The sequence below is a fragment of the Cervus elaphus genome, chromosome 18 (assembly GCF_910594005.1).
Source record: "Cervus elaphus chromosome 18, mCerEla1.1, whole genome shotgun sequence".
NCBI lineage: Eukaryota > Metazoa > Chordata > Mammalia > Artiodactyla > Cervidae > Cervus > Cervus elaphus.
The window spans coordinates 112,318,508-112,330,524 of NC_057832.1; positions in this window are offsets into that span (position 1 = coordinate 112,318,508).

Sequence of the window (12,017 nt, forward strand, 5' to 3'; positions counted from 1 at the left end):
TTGGAATGCCATTTTTGATAACAGATTATATGAGTTTCTTTGCCTTTAAGGAGGGAACGGGGCAAGCTACAACCTTTGTAAGAATGACATAACCCAAGGACGTTACATAGGCTGATTAGAAGCAAATAGGTGGACTAGTCGACTTCCACTAGACCTTGAGCCTTAGTATATGCTCTTTGTAATACATCAGCAGACAAGTAGGTGGTGGCACAATTCAATGTAAAGAAACTTTTAGATAAAGAAATGTAAATGAAATTTAAAAAAATTTTTTAAGATAAGGAAGCTTTAAGGGAAGAAAATACAAATAGGAGCTTGAGATGAACTTTTAGAAATAATTACATTTTAGGATCTCACCAGATATTCAACAAATTGAAAGTTAAAATTGTGCTAACGTAAGCTAAGTGATAAGTTTAAAATAAGTTTAATTGAGTAAATGAACTTTAGAAGTAAGCTGGTACAAAACTTCAATTTGGCCTTTCTCTCTGTTAAAAAAGAGACAAGATTTTAAATTGCCTTTGATAACAGATTTTTAAGTTTCTTTACCTCTTAAACAATCTGCTATGTATTTGCCTTTGAAATCATTGCTTCCCTCATAGCTCAGTTGGTAAAGAATCTGCCTGCAATGCAGGAGACCCAGGTTCAATTCCTGGGTCAGGAAGATCCCCTGGAGAAGGAAATGGCAACCCACTCCAGTATTCTTGCCTGGAGAATCCCATGGACAGAGGAGTCTGGTGGGCTACATGGAGTCACAAGAACTAAATCACCACCATTGTTACTTTGGTTAAATGAATAACTCATGTTTTACAATGACCCATGCTCCTATCTGAGTATTCTAAACCCTTATGATAGTTATTGACAAAACTTCCTTAATCAAATTCTAACAAAGTACTTTTGACCTCTAGCTAAGATTGGTATGCTTCAAAGGGCCTCTGAAACTTCCCAAAGAGAGATATTAAACTAGTTAGGTTCATTTGGTATGTTGAATTGCATGGGAAGTATTGTGAAATGAGTAATTAATCTCCTCCGGTTATATAGTATGATAAATGTTACTAATATAGATATCCTAGAAAGCATATGGAATTCCTAAAATTCTAATATATCCTGGTAAAATGTTATCAGTCATAATTCTAGTTACTATCTTAAAGTGTTGTCACAGCCATAATCAAGTTTCTTTGTCAATTGCATTGTAATCAGATTTTTAAAATATGCCTTGAGTCTTTTGTCATTATTGACAGTTATGGTTTTATTCTGATGTTTTTGCAAAAACGCTTCCTTTTCAAGAAGATTTATAGAAAGGACCTTTGGATAAATACAAGTTTCTGACTTTCAGACCATAATGCTGAACTGGGTAAGAAATAAAAAAGTAATGGAAAACTTGATAGCTTCACAAAGATTAACAAAAGGACTAAATGAACTGGTGAATATGCTTATAACTTTCATAGTTTCTATCTGAAAAATTACTAGTTTGAATCTGTGTTTTTCAAGTGTAATAAAAAATCTTTTCAATTTAACTATGGCTTACAGAAATTTGTTAACTTATACTTTTGTAAGCAAAATGGAAACATTTATCTTTTTTCTCTATCTTATCTGTCCAGAGATTGGAAACTGTTAGGTTTCCAGTAGCTTTAAGTTAGGATATCTATAAGTTAGGAAGGCCATCTCACTAACAGGTACAGAAATCTCAAGGAATTTTGGAGAACTTGAGAAGGGAGGAGTTCACCTAGATCTGTTAGACAAAAGCCCTTGGCATTACTTTCCTAGCTCTGAGAGTTTTGTTTTAAAGTTTAGTCTGACCTTCTTTATAAAAGTTTCAGCAAAGCAAAAAAAAAAAAAAAAAGCCTATGATCAATTATGGTTATGTAAATCATCAGGTTGAGTTTATTGAAACCAGACATTTAGCAAGCAAACTAGTCTTAATTTGGTTATATTTGGTAAAAACAAAGGTAATTTTAGGGAGAAAAGATGTTTCAAAGAACGTTGAATCCCAGTTTGTTAATGGAGGTGTGTATCTACTAAGACTCATTTCCTGGATAGTTCTTTGCTCTTATGGTATGTGTGTGCTCAGTCACATTAGTCATATCCGACTCTGTGACCCTAGGAACTGTAGACAGCCAGCCTCCTCTGTCCATGGGATTCTTCAGACAAGAATACTGAAGTGGGTTGCCATGCCCTACTCCAAAGGATCTTCCCGACCCAGGGATCAACCTGGGTCTCCTGCATTGTAGGCAGATTTTTAAACTGCTGAGCCACTGTGGAAGCCCTGTTATTGTATATTAATGTAAATTTTTGATTGAGTTATTAAAGGACACTCTAAGTTTGTTTCTGAACTTTATCTCAGTAATCTTTGGATGAAGATCAGATGCCTCACAACCTGCAACCAAGACTCCAACCAGGATGGAAAGACCTTTTTATCAGATACTCTTAACTAGCTCATGCGCAGTGAAATTGAAGGGAATTTGACTGTTGGATTAATTCTCACTTCTAACGGCCCCTGCACTGGACTGGTCTGTAGAGTGGACTGCTGACCTCAAACTCGCCTTAAAATGACACTCAAACAGAAGAAACTGCACTATATTTGGAAGAGAAGAAGATGACATCAGAAGTAGGACAGTTTAGCCAAGATGCTAGACTTGATTTTTATGATCATTTATAATGCTTTCTTGACTTTTTTGACCTTTGCGTACAAATAAAGTGTTTTCTATCATGGACAGGATCCTATGTTAGTTTTAAAAATCAACCCAATTGTTGGGTTTGTGGCCAATTACCCGTGTCTAGTACTTCTGGGTTGCCTTGATGGCTTTTTTCCTCTCAGCCTCTTATTGGATAGCCCATAGGAAATTTATTTTAGAAGAAAGACTGTTTGGTCTTGTTTTGTCTATTCATGATATCATTAAATGGGATCCTCCCACCTGGCCAATTAATAATACTTGCTCTGACCCTGGCCATAGATTTATATTTTCTTTTAGGGTCACTCAAACTCAATCAGAACAATGACCTAAGTCTCAATCAAAGACTGTAACCTTTCATCTATTTAAAGGAAAACTCTCATACTAATGGGATGGATTTATATGGTTTACACCAGGCTGTGGTTGTTTAAATTTTAGGACCCTCCCTTTATCTTGGGAACAGTTAAATTATACTAAGGATAATCAGCCTAATAACACTAGGAAATTAAACTGAGTGTCTTATGAACAATGCCAATGTATAATTTTCCTAAAAACAATAAAGATTGGTACAGAATATAGTAAGTAAAATGGGTGTACTGGGTATACCTGGGTATGCTTGAAGTAAGCAACCCCGAAGTAAAATGGTATACTGGGCTACACCTAATGGAAGTTCTTGGCTAAATTCTCACTTATGACTTTAATAATACTGTCAGTTATGTTACCTTTTTTTTTTTTTTTTTGCCAGTTTTACAAGATTGTTGTTTATTTCAATTACCAAATATGTAATGGAGACTCCAGTGAAAATAATGATGACTAGGTGACTTGCAGCAGTTGATGAAATATATCGTTCTGTATACAATCAATGGCTGTAATAGTGTAACTCTAGATATGGGAAGATGCAATGATAGAGAATGTTTTCCTGACCCATAACTAGAAGATAGATGCCCAGAGATCTTTGGTTATTAAAACATAGTCCAGTAATAGCACATTGAATGACCTATCAGCAAAATCTTCTCCAGAACTAGGAAGGAGCCTTCCTAGCAGTGTGGGACAAAATGGTCATGAAATGCCTTCCAGCGTATGGTCAAATTTATAACCCTGAGGGGGCCCTGTCCACTACAAATTGGCACTTGCCAATGGCATTTGGGGCTTCCCTGGTGGCTCAGTGGTAAAGAATCCACCTGCAGTGCAGGAGATGCAGGTTCAGTTCTGGGTGGGGAAGATCCCACCCAATCCAGTATTCTTGCCAGAAATATCCCATGGACAGTGGAGCCTGGCGGTGTGCAGTCCATGGGGTCACACAGAGTCAGACAATGACTGAAGCCACTGAGCAGGCAAGCCTGCAAGGGCATTTGAGTCTGCCTCTGCGGAGATGGAGCCCTGTGCTGCTGCAGCTGTTGACCTTCGACCTGCTCTGAAGGGAGTTCAGGGTGGAGAATGAGGCACTTTGTGCTCCAGGGAAACTGGTGGAACAGGTCCTTAGTTCAGTCAGTCGGTTCAGTCGCTCAGTCGTGTCCAACTCTTTGCGACCCCATGAATCACAGCACACCAGGCTTCCTGTCCATCACCAACTCCCGGAGTTTACTCAAACTCATATCCATCGAGTTGGTGATGCCATCCAGCCATCTCATCCTCTGTCGTCCCCTTCTCCTCCTGCCCCCAATCCCTCCTAGCATCAGGGTCTTTTCAAACGAGTCAGCTCTTCGCATCAGGTGGCCAAAGTATTGGAGTTTCAGCTTCAGCATCTGTCCTTCCAATGAACACCCAGGACTTATGTCCTTCAGGATGGACTGGTTGGGTCTCCTTGCAGTCCAAGGGACTCTCAAGAGTCTTCTCCAACACCACAGTTCAAAAGCATCAATTTTTCGACGCTCAGCTTTCTTCATAGTCCAACTCTCACATCCATACATGACCACTGGAAAAACCAGAGCCTTGACCAGATGGACCTTTGTTGGCAAAGTAATGTCTCTGCTTTTTAATATGCTATCTAGGTTGGTCATAACTTTCCTTCCAAGGAGTAAGCGTCTTTTAATTTCATGGCTGCAGTCACCATCTGCAGTGATTTTGGAGCCCAAAAAAATAAAGTCTGACACTGTTTCTACTGTCTCCCCATCTATTTCCCATGAGGTGATGGGACTAGATGCCATGGTCTTAGTTTTCTGAATGTTGAGCTTTAAGTCAACTTTTTCACTCTCCTCTTTCACTTTCATCAAGAGGCTTTTTAGTTCCTCTTCACTTTCTGCCACAAGGGTGGTGTCATCTGCATATCTGAGGTTATTGATATTTCTCCTGGCAATCTTGATTCCAGCTTGTGCTTCTTCCAGCCCAGCGTTTCTCATGATGTACTCTGCATATAAGTGAAATAAGCAGGGTGACAGTATACAGCCTTGATGTACTCCTTTTGCTATTTGGAACGAGTCTGTTGTTCCATGTCCAGTTCTAACTGTTGCTTCCTGACCTGCATACAGGTTTCTCAAGAGGCAGGTCAGGTGGTCTGGTATTCCCATCTCCTTCAGAATTTTCCACAGTTTATTGTGATCCACACAGTCGAAGGCTTTGGCGTAGTCAATAAAGCAGAAATAGATGTTTTTCTGGAACTCTCTTGCTTTTTTGATGATCCAGCGGATATTGGCAATTTGATCTCTGGTTCCTCTGCCTTTTCTAAAACCAGCTAGAACATCTGGAAGTTCTCGGTTCACATATTGCTGAAGCCTGGCTTGGAGAATTTTGAGCATTACTTTACTACCGTGTGAGATGAGTGCAATTGTGTGGTAGTTTGAGCATTCTTTGGGATTGCCTTTCTTAGGGATTGCAATGAGAACTGACCTTTTCCAGTCCTCTGGCCACTGCTGAGTTTTCCAAATTTGCTGGCATATTGAGTGCAGCACTTTCACAGCATCACCTTTCAGGATTTGAAATAGCTCAACTGGAATTCCATCACCTCCAGTAGCTTTGTTCGTAGTGATGCTTTCTAAGGCCCACTTGACTTCACATTCCAGGATGTCTGGCTCTAGGTGAGTGATCACACCATCGTGATTATCTGGGTCATGAAGGTCTTTTTTGTACAGTTCTTCTGTGTATTCTTGCCACCTCTTCTTAATATCTTCTGCTTCTGTTAGGTCCATACCATTTCTGTCCTTTATTGAGCCCATTTTTGCATGAAATGTTCCCTTGGTATCTCTAATTTTCTTGAAGAGATCTCTAGTTAGATATTTTAAGAACTGATTTCATGATCCCAATCCTTGCATCTCCTCATATCTAGAAAAGCACTAAATCCCTTCATGGTGACATCAGCTCCTCATGATTAGCAGAAAACCTTCTGTAAGATATATACTTGATTATGGGAACTCCCCCTTCCTCAAAATCAAATACATTGATTTTGAAATATATTTTGAGACCATTATACCTACCGGGTATAATTACCTTTTGAAACAGTTTCTCAGAGCAATCTGAGGTGGTCTCCTGGGCTGCAGTCCTCATTTTGCCCCAAATAAACTTAACTTGAAACTCTCACATTGTGCATCTTTTTTAGTTGACACTATAATACAATGGTTGTTGCAGATTTTTTTTTCAATATCCTTTACATTCATCACTACTTTGAAATTATAGTAGTATTGAACCTGCCTCTATGTTTTTTTATTTAATACTTTTATAAATAAGAAGATACACTATATCACAATTTTATCATAACTATGTTTTATATAACTGGTTCCCTTAGTAATCTATATTTTGTTTTATGCATTTAATATTATTCTGAGACTGAAACCATGTCTTTTCCAGATTTCCAAGGGATCCAGGGCACAAAAATGTTTAAGAACTCCTGGCCTCTAAATACATGGTTGGTGGTGATGAAAGTGAAAGTCACTTAGTCATGTCCAGCTCTTTGCAACCCTATGGGCAGTAGCCTACCAGGCTCCTCTGTCCATGGAATTCTCCAGGCAAGAATACTGGAGTGGGTGGCCATTCCCTTTTCCAGGGGATATTCCCAACCCAGGGATCCAGCTCAGGTCTCCTGCACTGCAAGAAGATTCTTTTATAATTTTATTTATTTATTTAGTTTTGGCTGTGCTGGGTCTTTGTTGCTGTGCGGACTCTTCTCTAGTTTTGGCCAGCCGAGGCTGCTCTCTAGATGTGGAATGTGGGCTTCTCATTGTGGCAGCTACTCTTTTTGCAGAGCACAGGCTCTAGGGCACTCGGGCTTCAGTAGTCGTGGCAGGTGGATTCAGTGGTTGTGGTTCCCGAGCTCTAGAGGACAGACTCAGTAGTTGTTGCACAAAGGCTTAGTTCTCCAAGGCATGTGGGATCTTCTTGGACCAGGAATCTAACCAGAGTCTCCTGCATTGGCAGGTGGATTCTTTACCACTGAGCCTCCAGGGAAGTCCACAAGCAGATTCTTTAGAGACTGGACCTCAGACAAGTGGTGGTGATAGTGGTGGTGAAAGTAACAGTGAAAGTGTTAGTCACTCAGTTGTGTCCTGCTCTTTGTGACCTCATGGGCTGTAGCCCACCAGGCTCTTCTCTCCGTGGAATTCTCCAGGCAAGAATACTGGAGTGGGTAGCCATCCTCTTCTCCGGGATCCTCCCAAGCCAGGGATCAAACCTGGGTCTCCTGCATTGCAGGCGGACTCTTTACCATCTGAGCCACCAGGGAAGCCCAATAGTGGTGGTGGGGGTCTCTAATCCTACAGAGCTAAACAGTCCTGTTAATAGTAAAAAACTAAAACTTAAAGGACCAAGCAAGACACTTAAAGATCCCATTTTGAAGACCATGTCCTCAAGACAAAGATATGTCCCTTTTATCTGCAGGACTGAGACACATCAAAGACATGCTTGCCCCCAACAAATGCAGAGAAAGGCAGCTCTAAAACTCGACAGCTTAATAAAGTGCTGCTTTTGTTTTAATGGGAGACATTAGATCGTAATTAAGGGTCTGAAGAGGTCTGAGCAAGAGGAAGAGGGTCAGCGTATCAGAGAGGAAGATCAGTTGATACTGAGCACAAATTCCTAAGGCAGCCACAGGGATATGAGCAAAGTTCAGGGAGAAAGATTAGGCTTAGATGGAGGTGTCCTGCCCTTCTTTTCTGGAAAGAAGGTTGGAGCAGATGCTGGTAGGTTGTGTGTTTGATGTTGGGAAATGAGGGGTCTCTGTCTGATGGCGTCTGTTTACTCTGAGAAATAGAGAGTAGGACCTAGGGATGGAGGAGACACAGAATAAAATAATAATCAATAATATACAAATATCACTTTACAGTTGACAAGGAGTTTTCAGTTTCTTATGACAACAGTCTAACAAGGAAGCCACTATCTTTGCCTTGCAGTTCAGAAAACTGGGGTTAGAGACCAATTCACTTTCTTTCCCCCGGGATTACCCAGCTGGAAAGAGAAGGATCTAGAACTTAAACTCAGCCCCTTGAATGGAAAATTCATCTTGGAGGCCATAGGAAAAAGGTTTATTTATGTGTTTACTCATTTTTTAAAAAATAGATAGTGTGACTTGATTCTGGAAATTTTATTTGATATACATTTTTTTCACTCATCTTTCTTTTTTAAGGTGGGGCCATTAGCTAAAGAGAGGGATACATTTATCTACATTCCTAAGGTGCAAAATGCAATGAGTGTTCCTCAGGGTGACTTGCAGCCCTTGTTACAGGTCTTGGTACTGTCACAAAGTACTGGTGACAGGAGCAACTTGGTTCCTATTACCACTGTGTATCACATCTGAGTCTGTATCTGGAGGCAACAAGGTGGTGATTCAAACTGCCATCGAATTTACTCAACTTGAGGGCAGCCCTTCGTGTCTCACAGGAGGCCCTATTTGCTTAAGGGACCAGATGTAGGCATGCTGGTACTGGGAAAGCTCTGTCAAAGGCCTGGGGTGGATTGTTTGGCAGAGCTTACCTGTAATAGCAAGGGGTATGGGTGGAAATCTAAAGACTCTGAAGCAGGTGATGGAAGTCTCCGTCAGTTCAGTTGCTCAGTTGTATCCGACTCTTTGCCACCCCATGGACTGCAGCACGCCAGGCCTCCCTGTCCATCACCAGCTCCCAGAGCTTGCTCAAACTCATGTCCATCGAGTTGGTGATGCCATCCAACCATCTCATCCTCTGTTGTCCCCTTCTCCTCCTGCCTTCAGTCTTTCCCAGCATCAGGGTCTTTTCCAATGAGTCAGTTCTTCTCATCAGGTGGCCAAAGTATTGAAGTTTCAGCTTCAGCATCAGTCCTTCCAGTGAATATTCAGGACTGATTTCCTTTAGGCTGGACTGGTTGGATCTCCTCGAAGTCCAAGGGACTCTCAAGAGTCTTCTCCAACATCGCAGTTCAAAAGCATCAATTCTTCAGTGCTCAGTTTTCTTTATAGTCCAACTCTCACATCCATGGAAGTCTGGATTCATTTAAAAGGGGTTAATTTCCTCAAGACCCAGTGAACAGGAAGACACAGAATGGGACTTGGGGGTTGGGTTGCTGACACATGGAGGCAGACTCAGAGCTCAGTCTTGGATGTGTCTGTGGTGGGAGTGTTGGAAGTGTGTCAGTTGTGTTTCCACACAGTAGGAAGTGGCCACAGAATCTGTGCTGGTGGCCAGTGGCATTCTCTTTCCCATGCCCCTATCCCTGGACCGCTGGTATCATCAGTAGATGAGGTTCCTGGCTGTTGTGCTGGGGCAGGGTTTTCCTGGACAGAGTAAGTTTGCTGAGGAAGGAAGGACTTCTCAGGGCAGCTAGTTATATATAATGACATAGTCCATAGCAGAAATGCTGTACTTTCAAATGAGCCCAAAGACCTCATTTGACCAATCTCCACTTTGTTGGACACTGAGGAAGATAAAACCTTTAACACCAGCACAGGCCATTGTGAGTTTTACTTCTAGGTGAGGTTTGAAACCTTTGCAAAGTATTAGGGATTTAAGGTGAGCTCATTCCGGCATGGAGGATGATAAAGAAGCTTAGTAGCATGGGCGATGATGGCAAGCTCCCCACTCACTCCTGCCCACCTTGGTGCTGTCCCCAGACACATACCTCCGTGCATGAGCCAAAGTTTCCACGGGCAGGTCAGCATGACTGCATCCACGTTACACAGGAAGGATCCTGTGGTTCCCATTCAGCAGAAAAGAATGCTTGAACAAATGTTTCCCTGGTGACTCTCATAGTCTACTTTTTAGATTATCAAGGGAATGCGTTTGCCTTGTCTTTCCTTGGAGAAACAGGACTGTGGGAAAGTCTCTGAAGTGAACAGAATCACTTCAGATTCGGGGTACTATCCAAACATCTTGATGAGAAAAGCCAGGCCAGGGTTCTGTACTGATGCGCCCAAGGGCATCAGGCTGAGCAGATAAGCTGGAGTCGAGCAAAGAGACTGAGATATATGGACCAAGGAGATTGAGGAAAAAGTATATGACATGCAGAAAGTCAGGCAGCAAATGTTTCACAAAGGAGAGAGCGAATCAAATATAGCTGATATGTCAAGAAAAGTGAGAACTGAGAGTTTTCCACTGAGTTTAGCAATATGGAGGTCATTGCTGACCTTGAGAAGAGTAATTCTGGTAAAGTAGTAGGGGTAAAAGATGACCACAGCAAGTTAAGAGAAAATAGAAGATAAATTAGAGATAGCAAGTATAGAACACTCAAGAAGTTTTGCTGCAAAATTGAGCAGAGAAATGGAGTGGTAGCTGGAGAGGAAGATTTTTTTTTTTTATGGTGGGGCAAACAATAGTATTAAATTAAAAGAAACTTTTAAAATAAAAGAATATTAAAAGACAAAATTAAAAGATGCTTGCTCCTTGGAAGGAAAGCTATGACAAACCTAGACAGTGTATTAAAAAGCAGAGACATCACTTTGCCAACAAAAGTCTGTACAGTCAAAACTGTGGTTTTTCTACTAGTCATGTGCGGATGTGAGAGCTGGACCATAAAGAAGGCTGAGTGCTGAAGAATTGATGTTTTCAAAGTGTGGTGCTGGAGAAGACTCTTGAGAGTCCCAGGGACTGCAAGGAGATCCAACCAGTCCATCCTAAAGGAAATCAATCCTGAATATTCATTGGAAAGACTGACGCTGAAGCTGAAGCTGCAATACTTTGGCCACCTGATATGAAGAGCTGACTCTTTGGAAAAGACCCTGATGCTGGGAAAGATTGAAGGCAGGAGAAGGGGATGACAGAAGATGAGATGGTTGGATGGTATCACTGACTCAATGGACATGAGTTTGAGACAATTCCGGGAGATAGTGAAGGACAGGGAGGCCTGGTGTGCTTCAGTTCCTTGGGTCGCAAAGAGTTGGACACAACTTAGCGACTGAACAACAACAAAATGATAGCTCATCAGTATACTGATGAGAAGGATCCAGTAAAGAGGGAAGACTGAAATTCAAAGCAGTGCACTAATTGCTGGAGCAACCTTCTAAAATAGATGAGAAGGAACAGAATCTAATACAAGGGTGGCAGGGAAGGCTTTAAATAAGAATATAGGTAGTTCCTTATACTGCAATAAGAGGAAGAAAGACAAAGGGCAGGTGGGAGGGGGGATGTCAGGGGAGCCCAGGCCGTCTTTTCAATTCCTTCAGTTTTTCCAGTGTGACAGGAGGCAAGATCGGTGGCTGTGTGTGAGGATGAGGAAGGAGAAGTTGAAAAGAGAGAAGTCTTTCAAAAGAGTGCGAAATGAGTGGACAGGAGAAATTGGTATGTTTACCGGAAGTAGATTTTCTGGGTGGCACCTGAAACTCATCATGAATTTCAAATGAGACTGGTTGGGAGGTCTGTGTGTTTTCCTTCAGCTCCACTGAGCTGCCTGGGTGCAGGTGTGGGATTGGTAGACTGGAGTTGAACCCAGGTTTGGCTTTGGTCCAGTAAGTACCAAAGAGTGAGAGAGAGGCACCAAGGAGCTTAGAAGAGATGCAAGGGAGGCGGGGGTAGGGGGGTGAGTCTCCTGACTGCCGAAGGAATTTCAACTGGGGAAGGAGGACATGATGGGGAAGGGAGAGAGAGAGAAGGTCATGTGAAGTGTCGGTCTCACTGGATCCAAAGGATATTAGGGTTAAGGTAAAGGAAGGGAGTGAACTGGAAAGAGAAGGAGTTGGTTGGGGAGAAGGTTACTTAAAGTTTAGATTGTGAAGGAGTGGTGCAAGATCTGTCTAAAACTGGGACCAGTGCGGTACCCACTAGCAATATGTGACTTATCCAAACTGAGATGCACTTATGGTAAAGTTCATACCGAATTCCCAAGACTTAGTGCCAAAAACAGTGACGTATTTTATAATTTAAGGATACTGATTATATATTAAAATGATAATATTTTGGATATATTGAGTTCAGTTCAGTTCAGTCACTCAGTTGTGTCCGACTCTTTGCGATCCCATGG